A 25,203-nucleotide genomic window follows, 5' to 3' on the forward strand; every position below is an offset into this window, starting at 1 on the left:
AATACCACCCTGTACCGTAAACCTACTGACTGCTTCGCCTACCTTCATGCCTCCAGCTTCCATCCCAGACACACCACACGATCCATTGTCTACAGTCAAGCATTAAGATATAACCGCATTTGCTCCAACCCCTCCGACAGAGACAAACACCTCCAGGATCTCTACCAAGCATTCTTGAAACTGCAATACCCACCTGAGGAAGTGAAAAAACAGATCAACAGAGCCAGACATGTGCCATGAAGCCTCTTACTACAGGACAAGCCCAAGAGAGAAACCAACAGAACACCACTAGCCATCACCTACAGTCCTCAGCTGAAACCTCTGCAGCGCATCATCAGGGATTTACAACCCATCCTGGACAATGATCCCCCACTTTCACAGGCCTTGGGAGGCAGACCAGTCCTTGCCCACAGACAACCTGCCAACCTGAAGCAAATCCTAACCAGCAACTATACACCGCACCACAGCCACTCTAACTCAGGGACCCATCCATGCAACCAACCTCGTTGCCAGCTCTGCCCACATATCTACACCAGCAACACCATTACAGGACCTAACCAGATCAGCCACACCATTGTGGGTTCATTCAGCTGCACATCTACCAATATAATTTATGCCATCATGTGCCAGCAATGCCCCTCTGCTATATACATCGGACAAACTGGACAGTCTCTACATAAAAGAATAAACGCACACAAATCAGATATCAGAAATGGCAATATACAAAAACCCGGAGGAGAGCACTTCAATCTCCCAGGCCACACAGTAGCAGACTTAAAAGTAGCTATCCTACAGCAAAGAAATTTCAGGACCGGACTTCAAAGAGAAATTTCTGAGCTACGCTTCATCTGCAAATTCGACACCCTCAGCTCTGGCTTAAACAAAGACTGCAAATGGCTGGGGAAATGCAGAAGCAACTTCCCCTCCCTTGGTGTTCACACCTCCAGATCAACTGCTGGTAGTAAGCCTCACCCTTGGTGACTGAGCAAACCTTGTTATCCCCAGCCTTGCTCTGGCTTATTTATACCTGGCCCTGCAGATTTCCAAGACCAGCATCTGATGAAGTGAGTCTGTGCTCACGAAAGCTCATGCTCAAAACTTTTCTGTTAGTCTATAAGGTGCCACAGGACCATTCATTGTTGTTACTCCATCCGCATGTGGCAGGGCAAGCAGTGGCTTGAGGATGCAATTTAGGGGAAGGCAAGATAGCTTATATGCAAAAGTAGAGTTTCTGTAGCATAATGGTTATCACATTTGCCTCACATGCAAAAGGTCCCTTGTTCAAAACCAGACAGAAGCAGGAGTTTATGTGCCTCCCTCTTATGCCCAGAAGGGCTCATCTCTTTCTCCTGTAACCTCTTTTTCTAATAAGCCCAACACCCATGTGACAGAAGACGTTGAACCAGACCCTGTTGTACAGCAGGAGAGCCCAGCAGATGCATTGCTGCTAGTGCATCGAAACTCTGTCCCAGCAAGTACTTGAAGGCTTTTCCCTCACTGATTTCACTGGCTGGGAATCACAGAGCTCTCTTTGCCCCTCATCCAAAAGAAGCTGTGGCAGGCAAGTGCCCCTGCCTGATCCCACATGTTCAGTCCCAGCCACACTCAGCCAAAGCCTGCTCCTGAACCTGCCTCCCATCGGCCCCTCACAGACTGACCTGGCAGAGAAGGGGCCAAGCCAGCTGGAGTTGCTGTGCTAATGGAGCAGCTGGAAAGGAGCAGAGCATGTCAGGAGGAGGCACAAAGGCTGCAAACCCTGCCCATGGCCCTGCTCTGCACCCACCCAGCAGGGACACATGGGCTGAGCTGTGCTGCTCCCAGGGCAGGGCACTACAGTCCCCTGCTCACCCCAGGAAGCAGCTCTGCAGGGGACATGAGTGATCATAGCTCTGTTGGGCCAAACCTGCCCATCCTGTGTCCCCGGCCAACCAGTGAGTGGCAGAAAGGTTCCTGGCAGGGTTGAAGTTGGGACATATGAAAAAGTTCCAGGCATGTTGGGTGAGGCAGCCGAGTGGTGAAGGCGATGGACGGCTAATCCTTTGTGCTCTGCAGGGTTTGAATCCCATCCTCACTGAACCTTTATAGGCACCATCCTGCTGAGCTTTGTTGAGTTCCAGTCCTATTGTGTTATGCTACTTCTAGCACAGCTAAGCCTGCTGCCTCCCGGCTCCTGTGCTGGGCAGACTCCAAGCACAGTTCAACTCTGTGAGGCTGAGCTGAGCTCTGGCTGCCAGAGGTGGGGGTGGGATGATTTCATTTGCCTGACAGGGCCCAGCCCATCTCCAGTGTCAGACCAACAGTGCCACACTCACCTCAGTTCCCTGCAGTGCTGCTGCTGTGGTGCAGTGGTGCAGTGCCCTAGCCAGACATGGGGGCAAGGTGGGGGCAGCCCTGCAGAGCTCCAGCCAGTGACATAGGCAGCTGCCTTTGAGGAAGGGCCTGTTCCCAAGGCTGAATCAGGGACTTTGGTCTTTCCCAGCTCCTGGGCTGCGCAGTGCACAGCTGGGAAAAGAGCAGATACTTGCCCAGGGGGAAGGAATGTTTCTCTGCCCCGACTGCAGTAGATTCTTCCACAGCACCAGCTACAGGCCCTGAGGCAGGTCTCCATTCAACTGTGCCACCCTGGGCAAGCCCTGAGTTCTTCTGTGCTTCTCAGCAGCTGGGTAATGCCCCTTTGGGACATATCCCCTGCCCCACAGCTAAAAGGAGCCCCACAGTTAAGAGGCCCCACTTGGGGATTGCCCAATTTTGTACCACCTTGTGATGCTGGCCTCAGCATGCATGCTGCTTTGGGTGTGGGTTTGGTGGAGAGGAGAAGCCAGGCGGGAGGGCTGTTTATGGAAGTCTTCTGGCCACATGTCGTCATGGTCCCCCCTTCTTCTTAAGCTGTCCTGAGGTGCTCTGTGGCATTAGGGCCATCCCACAGCTGTGTCAGTACCAGCAGCTGCAGCTCCAGGTGCTCAAAGGAGGACAGGTGAGCTGGGCTGCTGCCCATAGCCATCAGGCCCCCAAAGAGTGGGTCCATGTCTGGGAGGCCCTATGGGAGTACTTTGATTGGGGATCCAGTGAGCATCACCCAGGCCACCCCAGTGCACCCCCTGCACACTCCCACCACCACCTGCAAACCGCCCCCACCAGTCACTCACTGACTCCATCACCCGCACACCAGCCCCACCACACACACATTGCCCCCACCACCACCCACTCACCGCCCCCACAGGTAACGCATGGGGGGCTGAAAAAAATTAAACAGATTGTGATAGAGTGTGGGGGGGGGTGTGCATGTGTGGGACTCAGGCTGGATGTCAGGTATTGGAGGGGTAGCCATGTTAGTATGGATCTGTAACAGCAACAAAGGGTCCTGTGGCACCTTATAGACAGACAGAAAAGTTTTGAGCATGAGATTTCATGAGCACAGATGTGTGTGAGACTCAGGCTGGATGTGTGTGAGACACGCAGAGCAGCTCTCAGAGGCTAAGGATGACCCTGGGGCTATAACCTGAGCTGGCGGGTAACACCTCTGCCCTGAACAAAGAGGAGGGAGGAGCCGAGCGGGGTTTGAACGGGAAGTGGCAGTTAGAGGCTGGAGGGCAGAGGGAGCTGGAAGGCAGCCAGCCTGGCAAGGGGCCGGGGGAAGCTACACCCCAGAGGGGCACCCCTTGGGCTCCTCTCCCCAGGACGGGTTGGAATGACTGCGTCTGACTGCTGCACTGACTCTTCTGTAAGAAACTGGGCCTCTGTCACCTAATAAACTTCCTGTTCTACCTGCCAAGTAAAAGTCACGCCTGCCTGCGGACGGCGTGCAGTGAATGGGGACACCTGAACCCCATCACACTGATTCATTGTTAAACAACCTAAAAGCTCATCTCTGAGTGTGGAACAAAACAAACACCATCATAACTAACTATGTACAATGGGGAGATTAACTTTATACTTTAACTATATACATGGCGGGTGTGGGGGGAAAAGGAAAAAAGAAAAACTGCTGTAGGGGTTAAAATTTTTACTTTTTCCACAATAACCAGACCCAACTCTGTGAGAGGAAATTAGGCGGGGGGGGGTCATGTGCACCTCTTTGAAGTTGTTACCTTGTCACTTAGAGACAATTTACCCTGAAGACTCCTTTGTTTTTGTCATCATGTACCTTTGTAGGGTAAACTGAAGTCAGCAGAACTGGTGTTTGCAGACAGATCTCAGGAGAACTTGGCTGAGACTTTGGTATGTTAAAAAAGACAATTAATTACCAAACTATCTGAACAAACTGTATAAAAAGGCCTGAAAACTGATTCTCAGGGCTCCCACTTCTCTGGAAGTTGGCAGCCTGCATATATGCAAATAAAGTTTCCTTTTAGATCTCTCTCTTGCCTCACTGCTTTGACCTCCAGCCTCGGACCTTTGGGGAGTATTGTTCCCCAGGGGAAAGGGGCTTCCCCAACAGGGGACATGGGGCACATGGGTCTGTCCAAGGGTGAGGGTGCTGATGGCCGCTGGTGGCCGTGGCCTAATCCGTGGGCTGTGGTCTGCCTGCGCCCTAGCATGCCAGGGTCATGCCTGTGGGCGTGTGCCCTGTGGGATACGTCCCTGACAGTCCATCACCATGGTCTGGAATGACCAGTAGGCGGATCTCTGGCTGGAGCTGTAGGAGGGGATGTCCAGCATGAGCTCAACCTCCTCACTGGATCACTTGGATGGTGGGGCGGATGGTCCCTGGGGGTGCGGAACTGGGCTCTGGTCCTGATTCAGGCTTCACGTCCTGCTGGGGCTCCTCGGCCATCATGTCAAGGAAGATCAGGAGAGAGTAGGTGTCCCTGGGGCCTAGGATGGCTTTGAGCTCCCGGTAATAGGGGCAAGTGGTGGGGACAGCCCCCAGACCAGATGGCCGAGTCCTGCTCCCAGGCATAACCCTGCTGCAACTCCTTGACCTTACTCCTGATATGGTGAGGTGGGCAGGCAGGGTGACCCCAGGTGGTCAGGCCCTTGGCCAGCTGGTTGAACCCTTCTGCATTCCATTGCTTGCCTCCCATTACGTGGTGCACCTCCTCCTCACTTCAGAGGTCACAGAGCTCAGAGTCAGTGCAGGAAGGGCTGCACTTCCTGTTCCACCTCATGGTATGGCTGCTGCCTCCATGGTCTCAGCTTCATGAAACAGACTTTCCAGGTTGCTGCAGATTTAAGAGCTGATTGCTGCCATGGCAGACCCCACTACTTCCAAGAAAAGGGCTACAAAAATCCTCCTTGTACTGTCTTTGTTTATACTAGAGCCAAGAAAAAGAACACAAATTTCCTGCCTCAGGACAGGACATCAGTGAAAACTATTTAAGAATTGTTAGGTAAGGTGAGAACATTAGGGCAAGAAAGGAGATGCCCAGCAAAGGGCTTGAATCCATGACCCTGAGATTAAGAGTCTCACACTCTACCGACTGAGCTAGCCAGGACATAGCAAGAAAAACTCCTCCTAGCCTATCAAAGAGTAGAAAGAGTCAAATGTGCACGTCAGCTGCATAAAGGTCAAATGTGTGTGGCAAAGTGCTCACAAGGGCCAGACTCCAGTCTTTGTTATCTGGGCTGCAGGAGGTGAGATGCAAAGAAAACAGACTGTTGGAGTGAATCTTGGCCAAGCCTCACACTGGTGCTGCGAGTTCTCCTGAACACCTCACACACCTACGGCAATTTCTGCGCAACAAATTAATGCTGACACCATTGATCTCAGCGCAGAGCCGGTGCAGTGAGGAGAACACGTTTCTTTTTCATAAAGAGTGAACACACATTTGAAGAGAGTTTACTGTGGTAAATTGCCTGTTAGTGACTCTCCAGAGAAAGGGGCATTCCTGGCTCACAGACTGTTGTGCTTTACAACAATGGGCAATGGGATGAGAAAGGAAGACCCTGATTCATTCACTCTTCAGTTCCACTGGGAAGGGCAGCACCTTAACAGAGTGTTCTCCCTGCCTTCAATTTGCTCAGCATCAGCTGGATCAGGCTCTGACCTGCCTCAGATGAACGTTGGTCGTCCAGCGCAGTTAGTCAAGAGGGAAGGAGAAGAGGACAAAGAGGTTCTTTCTCATGCTCATTTTCCTCACCCTGATTCCTCTCCAGCCTCATGGGCAGAGCTGAGGAAGGAGACTCCCTGTGGGGAAACCCTGGGGGTGTCTGAGATGGCCCAAGCCCTGCAGCCTGTCCCAAATGGCTGTTGTCAGGGACTCTCTATGAGGTCACCACCTTCCAACGTCTTTTAACCAATCAGCTGAGGTGCTCTAAAAGGCCCTTGTGATGTCACTCCCACACCTACCCCTGGCCAGCAGGGCTCATGTCCTGCCCCTGGCAGCCTCTTTGCATGGCTGAGCTGCTACCCCTGTGTCACCCCTGCTACCTACTCTCTCAGGGACATTCTGGGGGTCTAGCCGGCTGCTCATGGGAACACCAGAGGCTGCTCTGTGCCACAAGCTCTTTGTAGAGATCATCTCATCTGACGCCCCTGCAGATCACAGGCCTCCTGTATGGTGCAGTTGGGAGTGTGGCACCAAAGCCACACCAGACAGGCACTTGGTCTGCACTGGAAGGCGCCCAGGGCTAGAGAAAGCCCCACGCCCCTGGGCCGTTTGGAGGACATTAATGCAGTGACTGGAAGGGAAAGGACCCAAAGTCCACACTTGTGGGTCTGTATCATAATTCACATGCAGAACATCTCTGAGCTCAGGTCTGCACATTTCACAATTTTATTTCTCTCTCAAGCTTAAATTTAATTCTTTGATCAGTGAGTTCTACAATTCCTAATCTGGCCAGAGAAATCACCAAGAGATAGAGATAGAGAGAGAGAGAGAGAGAGAGAGACAGATAGAAAGATAGACAGACACCAAAAATCAATCAATCTATCTATCGAACTGGGAATACATCTACAAATCATGAAATTCCTTCCCTTTAATTTTAGTTAAATTGAATTCCCCTTTAATTGCAGCAAGGGAGGTTGGAGATTCGGAAATATTTCCTGTCAGGGCAATTAAGCACTGGAATAAATTGCCTCAGGTAAGGGCAAAATCTCCATCTTTGGAGATACTTTAGAAGTTGGATAAATATCCAACAGTGAAGATCTAGATCAGGGATAAGGAAACTTTTTACATTGGTCCCCACTTCTCATCCCTGAAATTAGCAGCGACCCCACTACCTGTCAAATGTGATCAGAACCTACAGAAATTTCAGTGATGTTCATATATATAAAAGCCCATTTGGGTGTGTGTAAGAAAAGAAGTTTGTACAATGGAAAACTTCATTCATCGGTGTATAAATATGATCATGCAGACTTCGAAACAGTAACAGATTTTGTCATTTTTAATGAGGTGGATGAGCCTGAGACCCAGCAGCTGACAGGGCTGTGCCCACTTAAGAAATTTCATGCCCCCTGAGGTTTGCTTACCCCACTATAGATGGTGCTTGGTCCTGTCATGAGGAAATGGGAAAGGGGAACCACAGCCAATAGGAAGTGGTGGGTGGTGCCTACAAATGGCAGGGAGTGCATGGAGACACTTGTCCCTCACCCCCAGGAGCTGCTGCTGGTTACACTGGCCACTTTTAGGAGTGGGGAAGGGCTAGTGGGAGGTGAACCTGCTTTACCCCACTGCACCACCACACGGCTGCACCAGAGATTGATATGCCCCCAATCTGTGCTCCTGCACAAGGGACACTGCTGCTACCCAATGTCCTGCAGCCCCTGGAGGATTTGCTGGAGGCACAGGACTGTCTAGTCCCCAAGCCTGTATATCAGGTCTGGCATCCCCATGGCCTCTCTGTTCCCTGGCAGCATGGCCCACACAGCACGGAAGGAACACAGGGCTGGGACTGGGGACTCAGTTGCCCAGCTCCCATTGCAATGAATGGAATGAAATGGGAAATGCTGAGGTGCCCTATGCAGTTGAGCAGTCAGCATATGGGTAAGGAAGGCCGTGCCACCATTTACTTAGCTGGCAGGGAGCAATCTTGAGCCCTGATGGGAGGAGACACCAGCATGCACAGATGAGGTGCACAGCCTGTGGTGAGGCTTACCAGCCTGTCGGGAAGGGGCTTTGGCCAACTCCATCCCTCCCTTTACTTGGTTGCTGCCTTCACCTGACTGAGAAGGACTAGGGCCCTGAACACAGCCTGGCCAGCCTTTCCCCATCCCAGGAGATGATGTTGATCACAAGGTTCTTGTCCTGTCCTTCTCGTGTTGACAGGACGGCCAAAATTCTTGCTGTCCAAATACACCCTACCAGGGACAGGATCTCCAGCCCCTGTGGCAGAAGAAGGCTTAATAGTCATCACCTTTACATAAGGGACAGGCTTCCTCATGGGTATGGAAAAGGTGAGGCTGGGACGTGCCTGGACCCAGACTCCCAAAGCACAAAGCCAGCCCCCCAGAAGCTCGCACTGCACCACACATCTCTCACATGAAGAGGCTGCAGGAGCACCTGCCAAGTGGCACCTGCCCTCCACAGCAGTTCCAGTGGTTTTCTTTGCTCTTCATTTCCTCCCCAGTTCGGCTGGACTCAATGCTCTCGGAATCAGGGAAGTGATAAACACAGGAGACCACTGCCCCGCCAGTCATGGTCCCCAGCACTTCTACAGAGTTGTTGTAGAACTCTGGAAATCCTCTTCAGTGACATTCAAGTGTCTAAGTGTCTGGCTGTACGACACAATTAGTTCAGAGATGTTAAGGGTGGTGGGACTTCATTCTCCTGCTGGTGTGGGATAATCAGCAGTAACTAAAAATCTTCTTAATGACTTTGAGTTGCAACCTTCCTCAAGATGTGAGACTGAGTCTACCCCCTACACTCCCTTCCTTTCCTTGGAGGAGGTGGGATTAGAAGCCTTCCAGGGCTCTGCTTTCTGAGTTTTTAGCATTAAGCTACTGGGTGAAGAAGAGAGCGGCCAGGAGGGTGGGTTGCTGAACCAGGGGACAGGACAGACCAGCAGGAACTGGTGGAGTGACAACGAAGTCCACAACTAGCTTTATTGTTTTCCAGCCAATAAAGTCCAGAGAAGGTTTCTCATGCCACTGATGGGGGAAGATGGTGGAGCTTCGGAGGGGCCCCGTCCCCCAAGTAAAACAGTGTTTGACTCAATAGGAGGAGATAGGAGGTTTTCAGCTGCAGTAGTGGCCTCCCTTAGAGCAACTCAGGAGCAAGGCCCCTTTGCCTTCATGAAAGGGGAGGGCTTTGAACTAGTGGGGGATGCAGGCCAATTACTGGGAAGTTCCCCAAAAGGTGAGATTCTGGTGAGTCTTATTTATCCAGCATGAGGAAAAAGCCCTCACTCAGGTGCACCTGAGGATAAGAAAACCAAGACCCTGAACAAAGAGATTTACAGCAAACCTCTACGCTACCAGGAGGTCCCACATTGACTTGAAGGGAGAGAGGAAGATTCAGAGTTCTAAATGCTGTCCATCACACCCTGGGACCTGCCATTTGAATCTTTTGTGCCTGGACGGGGATTCAGCTGGTGCTGCTGGGCTCAGTCATTCATAGCTCTGCCTGGTCTGTGTGACTCCACCCAGCACAAGTTGAGCTTCTTCCGGTGCCTTATAAGATCCAAACACCATCAAATCTGGGCAGCCCCAAGTGTTGGGGCTGGGAGGGAGTCAGGTGTGGGCACATAGCAGAGCTTTATCTGATATTTCAAGGAAAAAAATAGAAAGAGTAGTGGTACAGCTATAGAAAAACAAATGCTCTAGAAATGGTAACATCGTGCGAGCGATGATCAAATACACCAGAGAAAGTATGTGTCAGGAAATACACTGACTTTGTAAGATGTCATGGAAGGAAGGAAAGTTCACTAAGAAATGGACAACAACCATGCGAGTGACAATACACAAGAAAGGAAGTGTACAGAAGGATTGCCTCAACAAGTCATCTTGGCAAGCTGCTGATGATGATACAGATAAAGATAAAAATAAAAGAACATCTAACAGGCAAGCAAATGGGATTTGGGAAAGATAAAAGGACCATACAGCATATATAGACACTAAGATTAACAGCAGAGAAAGTTCGCTGGAAGAAGAAGGACATCTGCTTCATTGATTGGGAAGGAGGCTCTTGAAGAGTTCCACCAGGATTTCAAAAGTTTACACCCCCACCATCAACCTTAGTCTGGACCAGTCCACAAAAGAGATCTGCTTCCTGCACACTACTGTGCAAATAAGTGATGGTCACATAAATACCACCCTATACTGAAAACACACAGACCTCTTTGCTTGTGTACATGCCTCCAGATTCCATCCACAGCAGACAAAATGATCCATTGCATACAGCCAGGCACGAAGATACACCCATATTTGCTCTGAGCCATCAGAGACAAATATCTACAAGACCTTTACTAAGCTTTCCTCAAACTACAATATCCACTGAAGGAAGTGAGGAAACATTGACAGAGCCAGACAGGTACCCAGAAGCCACCTGCTCCAAGACAGGTATCACAAGGAAAACAAGAGAACACCACTGGCCATTTCACATACAGCCACTACTTTAGACCTCTCCAATGCATCATCCGTGATCTGCAACCCATCCTGGACAATTATTCGTCACTCTCACAGCCCTTGAGAGGCAGGCCTGTCCTTACCTACACACAGCCTGCCAACCTGAAACAAATCCTCACCAGCAACTGTAGATCATAACACAGTAACTCTAAACCGGGAAACAAGCCCTGCAACAAACCTTGCTGCCCATTCTGCTAGCATATTTACACCATGAATGTCATCATCACAGGACCTTACAGTAACCATACCATCAGGGGCTCCTTTACCTGCACGTCTACTAATATAATATATGCCATCGTGCACCAGCAATGCCTCAGCTGCAATTTACATTCGCCAAACTGGACAGTCTCTATGTAAAAAACTAAATGGACAGAAATCAGACATCAGAAAGGCTCATGTAAACAAACCTGTGGGAGAGCACTTCCGTCTCCCTGGACACTCAGGAACAGATTTGAAAGTAGCAGTCCTACAACAAAGACATTTTAAAAATCAAATCGAGAGAGAAATCTCTGAGCTGCAATTTATTTGCAAATTTAACTCCATCAACCAAGGATTAAACAGAGACTGGGAGTGGCTGGCTCCTTCCAAAAGCAGCTTCTCTGCCCTGAGTGTGAGCAGCTCCACATTAGACTCTTACAATGGGCCACATCCCCCTGTGTGATCTGACTTCATTTTTACTCTTTTGATCCAAACTACTGCTCATGGGTCATTTCCACCTGGACAGAATAGACCTTGTGAGCTCTGGCCCTCCCTTTTACTGGGACCCCACTCTTGGTGTTAGGAGAACCCTGCTCAAACCAACAGAGCGAGCCAGCCTGCACAGTGACAGCTCACAAGGGCCCTTTCAGAAAGGGGAAAGAGGCAGCTGCAGGGTTCCTGGGGCCTCTGGAATTAGCTTTCTACCCCTCCCCCACTGCTCAGAATCCTCACAGCAGGTGGGAGAGAAGATGTTCAAAGTGCTCTTTTGTGCCATTGCACACAGCTCAGCACAGACACCTCCAAATGGCCCATCTCCATGGAGAGCTTGCAAGCAGAAGGAAGAGGGGATAGGTCTCCCATTGCCTTGGAAGAAAAACTTGCAATGGAGAATGTGGGTAATGATCCCACTACCTCTTGCATGAAAGCCAAGCGCTCGACCATTTGAGCTAACTCCCCTTTGGGCCGAAAGGTGTTCTACCCCAGCCACCTCATTGCTGAGTCCATATGTCCCTGCAGCTCCCCTGACTCCTTTCCGAAGATGACACTTGTAAAACCAGTTCCAATCAGCTGGCTGGCTGAGCGGTTTTGACAGTGCTGTTAATAATATCATGGTGATAGTTTCAAGATCCAGGTGAGCCACTGGGGACTCTTGACTAAGTGGCCTGGCTGCTATGGATGGGGAGGTTCCCTGAGGTGCTGGACAACATAGCTTCTACAGTACAAACATGTCAGCCCTAGTGACAATATGAACGCACGATTTACAGGAAGAAGGTGCTGGGATACATTGAACATGCCCGTACCAGGAACATTGAATCCATTTAGAGTTTGGCGTTCAATACTTTCACAATGTCACACACCTTTTAAACTGGTCTGGCAGCACAATTTCCAACAATCCCTTTCCCAATCATATGGTCAGAGGCATGTTGCTGCTAGGAAAGGCGGATTGACCTCTACATAGTGAAAAACCTCTCACTCTTTCCCAGTCATAGAGAGCCTGGCTCAGTGGTGGAACACTTGCCTGCAGATGAAGCTATCCCAGGTGCCCCTGTTTGGGTGGTTTTCTCAATGGAAATCCATTTTCATCTCTGGCTCCAGTATGTTGGGGGGTTGCACTGGATGCTTGGCGTGGATTTCAAGACTTCACCCTTTCCTTTGGAAATGTACGAAAAGCGAGCAAAGCCGTCCCTCAGCTGCCTCAGTTCCCAGCCTCCGAGGCTCAGGTTTCTGTTCCCATCCATCACACAAAGGTGCAGTACGATGCACGTGCACAGGGCTCTGCTTGCCATGGGCTGCACTGGGCAGGAGAACCAGACCCACAGCCAGGGGGCTCAGGAGTCTGACACAGAAAGGCCCCTGGTGTAGGCTGACACACCAAGGCCATGTCACATTCAGCCAGCAGCAGCGGGGACTGACTCAGGCCCAGGAACAAGCCTGAGGCTCTGAGCAGTAAATAGTCACCAGGCAGGGGGCAGAGCTGGGCAGAGGGCCAGGCAGAGCCCTCCCACAGAGGGAGCTGCAGAAGGGACCAATGCAGCAGAGAAAAGCACACAGAGGCATACCTGCTGAGTCTCACACATTGCCTCAGAGCTACCGAAGCAAGAGGCGTGTGAGCCAGGCTGATGCCAGCCCCACAGCCATGGCTCAGCAATTCACCCTGAGACTGAAGGGGCGAGATGTCCCGTGAGCGACTCCTTCCCCGAAAGGCACAGCCCATGCACAGCGCAGTTTAGTAAGCATGAAAGGAAGCACAAAAAATCTACCCCACGAGCCCCAGTTTCAACTCTTATTGCCAGAGACAACTACATCTCCGTTGCGGCTGCTCTCAGAAAATGGAGCATCCACCAAAATGCTCGCAAGTGGCAGACTTGTGCACTTGACACAAGAAGTCCTGTTGAATGTATCTCACGTGCCCAAGTAGCTCAGCAAATCTGTGTGAGCAGGCAGGTGACAGGCATAGAAACGCAGAGGATGCCAAGAAGAGCAACAGCAGGTTACTGCTAGTCACCAGCACCCCTGGACAGAAGCATTGGGAATTCTTTTGGTGATGCCAACAGTGATACCCAGAAACCCCACCCCCCAGGCCGACCCCTGCACAGCCCCCTGGGCACCGTAGAGCCTATTTGTCCATTGCAGCCAGGACAACAAGCAAAGGTGAGCTAAAAGGTAGCGCAGGACTTGAACCCATCAGGGGAGCCTCAGGAGACTCACAATAACCCGTTCTCCTCACCAGCCTCGGTGGAAAGGAGCCATGGGCGGTTGCAGAGAGTCTGTGATCTCTGGAATGAGCTGCGAGGGTCAGGACATTTGCTTATTCCGAGGGTCATGAGCTCCAGGGGCAGAACGTTGACTAGTGCTAGTGGCCGAGTGCCCAGGACTGGGGCTGGGAAGTGGCCATGTCAGTGTGTCACTCAGGTCAACGCTGGAAGGGAGTTGAGCTGGTGAAAACAGCCCAGGGGCAGGAAAGTGTTTCCCTGGACTGTCCGGCATTTCAGTGGGTCTGGCTGCTTTGGGGCCGGGACACTGACCTGTCCTGCTGCAGTTGTTACCGCAAAGGGGCTTGGGGGTTCCAGTCTCAGACACAGCACACAAAGCCGCCCTCAGCAGCACTGCAAGAGCCACCCCACAGTGTGGCAGCCGCCATGTGCGGTTTGACCTGGAAGCCCAGAGCTGCTCCTTTCCCACAAGGCGAGGAGTGTGCCAGGGGGCCTGGAGCACTGGCCTGTCACCAGCATGTGAACCTTCAGAACATCCATTGTGGGTCAGAACAAAGGTCCCTCCAGCCCCATGTCCTGTCAGGGCCAACACCAGGGGCTGCAGAAGGTAGCAGCCCGGCATCCCTGGGAGCTGAACCCAGCAGCTCCTGTGTACGTCTTTCAGCTGTGGAGCAGGAGATGTGTCCCAAAGAGGCTTTTCCCCAGCTGCTGAGAAGCACAGAAGAACTCAGGACTTGCCCAGGGTGGCACAGTTGAATGGAGACCTGCCCCAGGCCCTGTGGCTGGATCCATTTCTGTCAGGGGCAGAGAAACATTCCTTCCCCCTTGGCACGTATCTGCACTTCTCCCAGATGTGCACTGCCCAGCCAAGGAGCTGGGAGAGACCAGAGCTCTGCATCAAGCCTTGAGGATCCAGCCCTTCCCTCAGAGGCAGCTGCACCTGTGCCTGACCTCAGCTGAGTCAGGGCTGCCCCTTCCTTGCCAGGGAACTACAGCCCCGGCTGTGTTTGGGGCCCTGCTTAATCCCCCGCAGCAGCACTGCAGCGGGCAGAGGAGCTGACACTGGAGTCAGGCTTGGCACTTTCAGGGCAAATGAAATCATCCCACCCCCACCTCTGGCAGCCAGAGCTCAGCTGAGCCTCCCAGAGGTGCCCTGTGCTTGGAGGCTGCCCAACACAGGAGCTGGGAGGCAGCAGACTCAGGTGTGGCGGAAGTTGCAACCCACAATAGGGCTGGAAATCAACAAAGAAAGCTGCGATGAGGATGGGATTCGAACCCATGCATGCAGAGCACAATGGATTAGCAGTCCATCGCCTTCACCACTCGGCCACCTCATCCCCTTCGGCTGGGAGCTTTTCATACTTCCCAAAGTCAACCGTGCCAGGAACCTTTCTGCAACTCCCTGGTTGGCCAGGGACACAGGATGGCAGGCTTGGCCCAACAGTGCGACATTCACTCCTGTCCCCTGCAGTGTGGCTTCCTGGGGTGAGCAGGGCCCCAAACGCAGCCGGGGTGCAGTGCCCCAGCCAGGCATGGGGACGAGGTGGTGGCAGCCCTGGCTCAGCTGCAGCCACTGACATGGGCAGCTGCCTCTGAGGGAAGGGCCTGTCCCAAACACTGGCTCAGGGGCTCTGGTCTCTCCCAGCTGCTGGGCTGGGCTGGGCTGTGCACAGCTGGGAAAGGGGCAGACACTTGCCTGTGGGGTTGAATGTCACACTCCCCTCTCTCTCACACTGAGAGCTATAGATCAGTCTGCAGCACCAGCCACAGGGCCTGAGGCAGGTGTCCATGTGGCTGTCCCGCCCTGGAGCCCCTGGGGTCCTGGAGCCACACACAATCCCCCGGCTCTCCTCCATCTTGCCCCTTTTAGGTGCCTCTGAGCACAAAGCACAAGGGAACAGCACAGTCTTAGAACGTTTGAAAGCACAGATGCGCTTATCTCAAGCCCAGTCTTTTGATGCTTCAAAACACAGATGTGCAGTGTCCGCATGGCCCTGGACTGAAGACTACAGACAGGGGGGCTAACAGGCTACGTGTTGACCACAGGGCCCCAAATTGCCCTTGGCTGCTACTGATAAGTGAGATGCCCACGCTTCATCCCAGAAGAGGAATCTGCCGCCCATACCAAAAGAATGTCCTGTTTTAAGGACTTGGTAATCTCTATCTTACAAGTGTAAAGTAAATCGCAACTGCTTTGCAAGAACTGGTGTCACAAAGACAAACCAGCACAAGTGGTACCTTTAGATCAGGAAGAATGGGCGTGACCCAAGGGGTATAAAGAAGGGTCCGGCTGACCACTCTAACTGAGCTCCAATTTCCTGTACCTGCCGGTTGGGTAAGGTTATTGCTTCCCGAGGACCCGGGGGACTCCCTCCTCGTCCAGTTCTTCCCAAGGGATTCAGTGAACTACGTTGGCTACGCCAGGAGTCGAAGGACGCAGGGGTGAGAATTATACCTGCAATGTACTTTTGTGCACATTTAATGCTAAGAGCTCTTTAAGCTGAGGCGTCTGCTCCTCAAATGGGTAATTTGTCGCTTGTCATCTAATTGGCATGTCATATGTATCATCCTATTAGTAGTTAAGAAGATAGAGCAATAACCTTGAAACCATTGAGATTCTTGTTTCTACTTCTAATAAATAGCAACCATTTAAGCTTTCAGCCTGACTCCTTCCAGCTACTGTAACTCGGCTGAACAAAAAGAACCTTAGCCGTTTGGCTCTATCAGCCTGGTCAGTGGTCAGGTGAAATAAAAGCTGAGCGCTGAGTTGTGCTGCCTCCACGGAGCAGACTCTTGGGGCACCCGTCAGCCATCGTGGCTTCCCACTGCACTGCGAAGGGACAGTCTGTCCTAGCAGTTAAAGACTTGGGCGGAATAAGCTCTCTGCACCAACATTTGGGGCACCTGTCAGCCACACTGGCTGCCCTCTGTGAAGGGACTGCCTTTCCTAGCACTTAAAGACTCGGATGTGATAAGGCTCACAGACCACTCATTAGCCGGCCATCGGCGAACAGGTCCCTGCTCAGCAGTGCCCAGAGAAAGGCTGTTGAAAGTGCCGTTTTCTCCTGCTGCCCTGGGAGCTGGGCACTTCCCCACTGGCACAAGAGCCCAGGCAGAATATGGCCCCTGGCTGCACTCAATGCTGTGTGGGGAGCTCCTGAGAAAGTGCCAGTGGGGAGCACATGAGGCTGTGCACAGGGAGTGAGGGGACAAAGCCCAAGGGTGGCAGAAAGTGCTGGGGGCACAGGCACACACACAGGGCTGGCAGCCGAAAGCTTTCCCACACTCGCTCCTACCGCTCCCAGGGACTGGACCAGAGCGGCAGGTGCGGCTTTTGGGGCTGCAGTAGCCTGAACATCCAGCAATCCGCCCTCCCCTGGCAGTGGGGTCTGTGCACACCCGTGGGTGGGAACAACTAGTCTGAAGTGTGGGGTGTCCCTCCCAACTCCCTCACTGCCTGGAGCCCAGGGGTTGGTGATTGTCCCCTGGACTCGTCTCTGCCTGTCAGAGCCACACACTGTCAGGCCAGGCAGCCCCTGCTGGTGCCCTGCTCTGACCTCCCACCCCGCAGGTGAGGGGTCGATGAATGACAACAAGGAGCAGACTCTTCAGCAGGAAGGACTGGAGCAATTGGCTCGAGCTGAGATGTTACTAGGAAGATCTGAAAGGCAGGATTCTCAGAGCCCTGAGCAGGAAGAGACCTGTGAGAGTCAGCACAGCCCAGAAAGGCAGGAGGGAAACCATTCAGGAGAGAAGGAGGGTCCATCCAGTCACGGGGCAGAGGGGTGAAAAGAGACAAAGAAACCACATAACAGAAAATCCCCCTTCAACAATCCCCCTGAACTTGCAGTGACTTTCTCAAAGTCTTCAGTAGAGATCCGCCGTTACTGCACCCCAGAGCATCTACACAGGAGAGAAGCCTTTTAATTACTCTGACTGCAGGAAAATCTTCTGTCAGACCTCAAACTTCATTAGCCATGGAAGAATCAACGCAGGAAAGAAACCTTTTAAATGTGCTGACTGCACAAAAACCTTCAATTGTCAATCAAGTCTTATTAGCCATCAGAGAACCCACAGAGGAGAGAAACCCTTCAGCTGCTTTGTCTGTGGGAAAAGCTTCAGTCGGAGCACACACCTAATGACGCAGCAGAGAATCCACACAGCAGAGAAACCCTTCAGCTGTTCTGACCGCGGGAAAAGCTTCAGACTGGGGTCACAGCTTGTTATGCAGAGGAGAACCCACACAAGAGAGAAGCCCTTTAAACGCCCTGACTGTGGCAAAAGCATCAAACAGAGCAGAGACCTAGTTCCACACAGGAGAACACATACAGGGGAGAAACCCTTCAGCTTCTCTGCCTGGGAAAAGCTTCCTTGGCAGCACATGCCTTGTGAGACATCAGAGAATTCACACAGAAGAAAAACTACAACCACCCTTACTTTGAGCAAAATCTTCAGACACAGCTCAAAGCTTATTAGAAATGGGAGAATCTGCACAAGCATGAAGTCTTTTAGTTGCTCCGACTGTGGGAAAGGCTTCTGCCAGAACACAGCCCTGACTGAACATGAGAGAACCCAAACAGGAACAAAGACCTTTGAATAGTAACAGAGAGGAAGCCGTGCTAGTCTATACACTACTAAAACAAAAAGCAGTCAAGTAGCACTTTAAAGACAAGAAAAGTAGTTTATTAGGTGAGCTTTTGTGGGACAGACCCTCTTCTTCAGACCATAGCCAGACCAGAACAGGCGTTGACTGCGGTGTCTGTGAAAAAGCGTCAGTAAGAGCTCAAATCTCATTCATCATCAGAGAGCCCATGCAGGAGAGAAATCTGTCAATTGTTCTGACTGTGGGAAAAGCTTCAGACTGAGGCGACACCTTGTTAGACACTGGAGACTCCACACAGGTGATGAACCTACAGCAGGAATGAAAGCCTTGAGGTAGAACCCAAACCTCAGCAACAATCAAAGATTTGCACAGGGGAGCCTCACCTGAGTTTCCTTGAAGCTGTGTGGCCATGCAGCAGCTTATTCAGAGCTGCACAAGTGCTTAGTGCTGTGGTCAGACAGCTGCCTCGACCCAGTCGTCTGAGCCTGCCATGAGTGGGGGACAGACGGCTAGCTTACAGCCCCAGTCCCAGAGCTGCCATGACAGGCAGAGGTGCCTCGCTTCCCTTCCTCTCTCCTCTCCTGCTGGCAGGACCTGAGCTGATGGGAGTCTTCTCTCCCTGCTGGAACCCAATGGTGGCCTGCATCCCAAGCCCCTCATCCATGGCCCACCCCATAGGCCACACCACTAGCTGCAATGTTCATTTCCACCACACGCACAGGCAGTCCTTTCCCTCATCCCTGAGCTGCCCAGACCTGCCTTAGAGCTGGCCCCCACATCCCCGCTCCCCAACTCTTTGACCTGGACCCCAACCCACAAGTGACTTTTCTTCTCTTCACGAAGATGGAGATGACGTGTCGCACACCCTCTCCATAACACAATTCGCTCTGCACCTCTCTTTGCCCCCTGGCCAATAGAAAGACACATCAACAATTCCCGGCGGGTAGTCTACACAGCAATGTTCTTTAAAAACCAGCTATTCCAGAAGAACTATTCTGGAACACAGGTATCAGTGAGGTGGCCGTGTTAGTCTGTATCTTCAAAAACAACAACAAGTCCGGAGGCACCTTATAGACGAACAGGTATAACAGGTTGGAAATGGCCCATTATCAGCACTTAGTGTGGAGTAGGGAACATCAAGAGAGGAGAAAACAAGTCAGTTCAGTCGGGGGGATGTGGCCCATCGTCAGCAGAGAAACTGCTTTTGTAAGGGACCAACCACTCCCAGTCTCTGTTCAATCCTTAGCTGATGGACTCAAATTTGCTGCAACTCCAGAGTGACAAGGCAGGTTCATTTTTCTTTGAAAGTGACCAGCCTGGAGAGAACTCGAGACTGGAAAGGCTGGCGGCGATTGTAGAGGACTATGTGGGCGAGGGAGGACACAATAGCCCTGGCTGTGAATTCACAGAGTCATCGACATCCTCTCTACGTACACTAAAAGCTTCACAGATGATACATTTCATTGACTAGGGACAAGCACCACTTTAGAGGTATGAGGCCCAACATTGCTCATCTACTGCCAGCTAAGGGACAGGTTTGCTAGGTTTATGTGCATTGGCACTTGCAAACGTTGAGGGTTCAGCTCCATTTAAAGAATCCCCACAGAAGAGAAACGCAGAGGTCGTTGGAAACACAGAGGTCAGGAACTGTCTTTCAGAGGGAGTGCTTGGATTTGAACCAAGGGCCTCTTGATCTGCAGTCAAATGCTCTACCACTGAGCTACACCCCCTTGCCCAAGCCCCCCTTTCAGTCACTGATCTTGTGGCTGCTGCAGAACAAACACTGTTTTCCCAGCTCCTCTTCCTTTCTGAACCCAGAGTGGTTTCACAAACGCACAGACGGGGTTTGATGAAACTTTATTTCTCCCTGTGCATGTTACTGCTTGTCCCCCGCTGACCTGGCTTCTCCCACTCAGACTTACAGCCCCTCAGGGAGGCAGATTACCGCCATACGTGGGACAGTTCTCTCCCAGCCCCTTGGAGCAACATCAGTGGTTACAAAGGATGAGGAAACAACCGACTGCAGGACACCCAACCAATCACTCAGATAGAGTTGGGTTTGCAGTCAGTCTCAGTAACTTCTCTACCTAGCACATGCGGTGACGCGGCAGCCTTGGTTCCCTGAGGTGCTGGACAACAGAGCTTCTACAGTACTAACATGTCAGCCCTAGTGACAATATGAGCGCATGCTTTTCAGGAAGAAGGTGCTGGGATACATTGAACATGCCCGTACCAGGAACATTGAATCCATTTAGAGTTTGGGGTTCAATACTTTCACAATGTCACACACCTTTTAAACTGGTCTGGCAGCACAATTTCCAACAATCCCTTTCCCAATCATATGGTCAGAGGCATGTTGCTGCTAGGAAAGGCGGATTGACCTCTACATAGTGAAAAACCTCTCACTCTTTCCCAGTCATAGAGAGCCTGGCTCAGTGGTGGAACACTTGCCTGCAGATGAAGCTATCCCAGGTGCCCCTGTTTGGGTGGTTTTCTCAATGGAAATCCATTTTCATCTCTGGCTCCAGTATGTTGGGGGGTTGCACTGGATGCTTGGCGTGGATTTCAAGACTTCACCCTTTCCTTTGGAAATGTACGAAAAGCGAGCAAAGCCGTCCCTCAGCTGCCTCAGTTCCCAGCCTCCGAGGCTCAGGTTTCTGTTCCCATCCATCACACAAAGGTGCAGTACGATGCACGTGCACAGGGCTCTGCTTGCCATGGGCTGCACTGGGCAGGAGAACCAGACCCACAGCCAGGGGGCTCAGGAGTCTGACACAGAAAGGCCCCTGGTGTAGGCTGACACACCAAGGCCATGTCACATTCAGCCAGCAGCAGCGGGGACTGACTCAGGCCCAGGAACAAGCCTGAGGCTCTGAGCAGTAAATAGTCACCAGGCAGGGGGCAGAGCTGGGCAGAGGGCCAGGCAGAGCCCTCCCACAGAGGGAGCTGCAGAAGGGACCAATGCAGCAGAGAAAAGCACACAGAGGCATACCTGCTGAGTCTCACACATTGCCTCAGAGCTACCGAAGCAAGAGGCGTGTGAGCCAGGCTGATGCCAGCCCCACAGCCATGGCTCAGCAATTCACCCTGAGACTGAAGGGGCGAGATGTCCCGTGAGCGACTCCTTCCCCGAAAGGCACAGCCCATGCACAGCGCAGTTTAGTAAGCATGAAAGGAAGCACAAAAAATCTACCCCACGAGCCCCAGTTTCAACTCTTATTGCCAGAGACAACTACATCTCCGTTGCGGCTGCTCTCAGAAAATGGAGCATCCACCAAAATGCTCGCAAGTGGCAGACTTGTGCACTTGACACAAGAAGTCCTGTTGAATGTATCTCACGTGCCCAAGTAGCTCAGCAAATCTGTGTGAGCAGGCAGGTGACAGGCATAGAAACGCAGAGGATGCCAAGAAGAGCAACAGCAGGTTACTGCTAGTCACCAGCACCCCTGGACAGAAGCATTGGGAATTCTTTTGGTGATGCCAACAGTGATACCCAGAAACCCCACCCCCCAGGCCGACCCCTGCACAGCCCCCTGGGCACCGTAGAGCCTATTTGTCCATTGCAGCCAGGACAACAAGCAAAGGTGAGCTAAAAGGTAGCGCAGGACTTGAACCCATCAGGGGAGCCTCAGGAGACTCACAATAACCCGTTCTCCTCACCAGCCTCGGTGGAAAGGAGCCATGGGCGGTTGCAGAGAGTCTGTGATCTCTGGAATGAGCTGCGAGGGTCAGGACATTTGCTTATTCCGAGGGTCATGAGCTCCAGGGGCAGAACGTTGACTAGTGCTAGTGGCCGAGTGCCCAGGACTGGGGCTGGGAAGTGGCCATGTCAGTGTGTCACTCAGGTCAACGCTGGAAGGGAGTTGAGCTGGTGAAAACAGCCCAGGGGCAGGAAAGTGTTTCCCTGGACTGTCCGGCATTTCAGTGGGTCTGGCTGCTTTGGGGCCGGGACACTGACCTGTCCTGCTGCAGTTGTTACCGCAAAGGGGCTTGGGGGTTCCAGTCTCAGACACAGCACACAAAGCCGCCCTCAGCAGCACTGCAAGAGCCACCCCACAGTGTGGCAGCCGCCATGTGCGGTTTGACCTGGAAGCCCAGAGCTGCTCCTTTCCCACAAGGCGAGGAGTGTGCCAGGGGGCCTGGAGCACTGGCCTGTCACCAGCATGTGAACCTTCAGAACATCCATTGTGGGTCAGAACAAAGGTCCCTCCAGCCCCATGTCCTGTCAGGGCCAACACCAGGGGCTGCAGAAGGTAGCAGCCCGGCATCCCTGGGAGCTGAACCCAGCAGCTCCTGTGTACGTCTTTCAGCTGTGGAGCAGGAGATGTGTCCCAAAGAGGCTTTTCCCCAGCTGCTGAGAAGCACAGAAGAACTCAGGACTTGCCCAGGGTGGCACAGTTGAATGGAGACCTGCCCCAGGCCCTGTGGCTGGATCCATTTCTGTCAGGGGCAGAGAAACATTCCTTCCCCCTTGGCACGTATCTGCACTTCTCCCAGATGTGCACTGCCCAGCCAAGGAGCTGGGAGAGACCAGAGCTCTGCATCAAGCCTTGAGGATCCAGCCCTTCCCTCAGAGGCAGCTGCACCTGTGCCTGACCTCAGCTGAGTCAGGGCTGCCCCTTCCTTGCCAGGGAACTACAGCCCCGGCTGTGTTTGGGGCCCTGCTTAATCCCCCGCAGCAGCACTGCAGCGGGCAGAGGAGCTGACACTGGAGTCAGGCTTGGCACTTTCAGGGCAAATGAAATCATCCCACCCCCACCTCTGGCAGCCAGAGCTCAGCTGAGCCTCCCAGAGGTGCCCTGTGCTTGGAGGCTGCCCAACACAGGAGCTGGGAGGCAGCAGACTCAGGTGTGGCGGAAGTTGCAACCCACAATAGGGCTGGAAATCAACAAAGAAAGCTGCGATGAGGATGGGATTCGAACCCATGCATGCAGAGCACAATGGATTAGCAGTCCATCGCCTTCACCACTCGGCCACCTCATCCCCTTCGGCTGGGAGCTTTTCATACTTCCCAAAGTCAACCGTGCCAGGAACCTTTCTGCAACTCCCTGGTTGGCCAGGGACACAGGATGGCAGGCTTGGCCCAACAGTGCGACATTCACTCCTGTCCCCTGCAGTGTGGCTTCCTGGGGTGAGCAGGGCCCCAAACGCAGCCGGGGTGCAGTGCCCCAGCCAGGCATGGGGACGAGGTGGTGGCAGCCCTGGCTCAGCTGCAGCCACTGACATGGGCAGCTGCCTCTGAGGGAAGGGCCTGTCCCAAACACTGGCTCAGGGGCTCTGGTCTCTCCCAGCTGCTGGGCTGGGCTGGGCTGTGCACAGCTGGGAAAGGGGCAGACACTTGCCTGTGGGGTTGAATGTCACACTCCCCTCTCTCTCACACTGAGAGCTATAGATCAGTCTGCAGCACCAGCCACAGGGCCTGAGGCAGGTGTCCATGTGGCTGTCCCGCCCTGGAGCCCCTGGGGTCCTGGAGCCACACACAATCCCCCGGCTCTCCTCCATCTTGCCCCTTTTAGGTGCCTCTGAGCACAAAGCACAAGGGAACAGCACAGTCTTAGAACGTTTGAAAGCACAGATGCGCTTATCTCAAGCCCAGTCTTTTGATGCTTCAAAACACAGATGTGCAGTGTCCGCATGGCCCTGGACTGAAGACTACAGACAGGGGGGCTAACAGGCTACGTGTTGACCACAGGGCCCCAAATTGCCCTTGGCTGCTACTGATAAGTGAGATGCCCACGCTTCATCCCAGAAGAGGAATCTGCCGCCCATACCAAAAGAATGTCCTGTTTTAAGGACTTGGTAATCTCTATCTTACAAGTGTAAAGTAAATCGCAACTGCTTTGCAAGAACTGGTGTCACAAAGACAAACCAGCACAAGTGGTACCTTTAGATCAGGAAGAATGGGCGTGACCCAAGGGGTATAAAGAAGGGTCCGGCTGACCACTCTAACTGAGCTCCAATTTCCTGTACCTGCCGGTTGGGTAAGGTTATTGCTTCCCGAGGACCCGGGGGACTCCCTCCTCGTCCAGTTCTTCCCAAGGGATTCAGTGAACTACGTTGGCTACGCCAGGAGTCGAAGGACGCAGGGGTGAGAATTATACCTGCAATGTACTTTTGTGCACATTTAATGCTAAGAGCTCTTTAAGCTGAGGCGTCTGCTCCTCAAATGGGTAATTTGTCGCTTGTCATCTAATTGGCATGTCATATGTATCATCCTATTAGTAGTTAAGAAGATAGAGCAATAACCTTGCAACCATTGAGATTCTTGTTTCTACTTCTAATAAATAGCAACCATTTAAGCTTTCAGCCTGACTCCTTCCAGCTACTGTAACTCGGCTGAACAAAAAGAACCTTAGCCGTTTGGCTCTATCAGCCTGGTCAGTGGTCAGGTGAAATAAAAGCTGAGCGCTGAGTTGTGCTGCCTCCACGGAGCAGACTCTTGGGGCACCCGTCAGCCATCGTGGCTTCCCACTGCACTGCGAAGGGACAGTCTGTCCTAGCAGTTAAAGACTTGGGCGGAATAAGCTCTCTGCACCAACATTTGGGGCACCTGTCAGCCACACTGGCTGCCCTCTGTGAAGGGACTGCCTTTCCTAGCACTTAAAGACTCGGATGTGATAAGGCTCACAGACCACTCATTAGCCGGCCATCGGCGAACAGGTCCCTGCTCAGCAGTGCCCAGAGAAAGGCTGTTGAAAGTGCCGTTTTCTCCTGCTGCCCTGGGAGCTGGGCACTTCCCCACTGGCACAAGAGCCCAGGCAGAATATGGCCCCTGGCTGCACTCAATGCTGTGTGGGGAGCTCCTGAGAAAGTGCCAGTGGGGAGCACATGAGGCTGTGCACAGGGAGTGAGGGGACAAAGCCCAAGGGTGGCAGAAAGTGCTGGGGGCACAGGCACACACACAGGGCTGGCAGCCGAAAGCTTTCCCACACTCGCTCCTACCGCTCCCAGGGACTGGACCAGAGCGGCAGGTGCGGCTTTTGGGGCTGCAGTAGCCTGAACATCCAGCAATCCGCCCTCCCCTGGCAGTGGGGTCTGTGCACACCCGTGGGTGGGAACAACTAGTCTGAAGTGTGGGGTGTCCCTCCCAACTCCCTCACTGCCTGGAGCCCAGGGGTTGGTGATTGTCCCCTGGACTCGTCTCTGCCTGTCAGAGCCACACACTGTCAGGCCAGGCAGCCCCT

The 25,203-nt window shown here is 52.7% G+C and overlaps 3 non-coding genes across 3 annotated transcripts; all 3 read right to left on the reverse strand.

Annotated features, from left to right (window-relative positions):
• Positions 1 to 14,671: 14,671 nt before the first annotated feature.
• On the reverse strand, positions 14,672 to 14,753 carry TRNAS-GCU (transfer RNA serine (anticodon GCU)). Its single transcript has one exon. It is a non-coding gene; the product is annotated as a tRNA-Ser (tRNA).
• A 4,924-nt stretch (positions 14,754 to 19,677) lies between these two features.
• Positions 19,678 to 19,749, reverse strand: TRNAC-GCA (transfer RNA cysteine (anticodon GCA)). Its single transcript has one exon. It is a non-coding gene; the product is annotated as a tRNA-Cys (tRNA).
• Positions 19,750 to 22,920: 3,171 nt separating this feature from the next.
• TRNAS-GCU (transfer RNA serine (anticodon GCU)) lies at positions 22,921 to 23,002 on the reverse strand. Its single transcript has one exon. It is a non-coding gene; the product is annotated as a tRNA-Ser (tRNA).
• Between the last annotated feature and the right edge of the window lie 2,201 nt (positions 23,003 to 25,203).

This window comes from Carettochelys insculpta, chromosome 1 (assembly GCF_033958435.1).
Source record: "Carettochelys insculpta isolate YL-2023 chromosome 1, ASM3395843v1, whole genome shotgun sequence".
In the NCBI taxonomy this organism is placed as follows: domain Eukaryota; kingdom Metazoa; phylum Chordata; order Testudines; family Carettochelyidae; genus Carettochelys; species Carettochelys insculpta.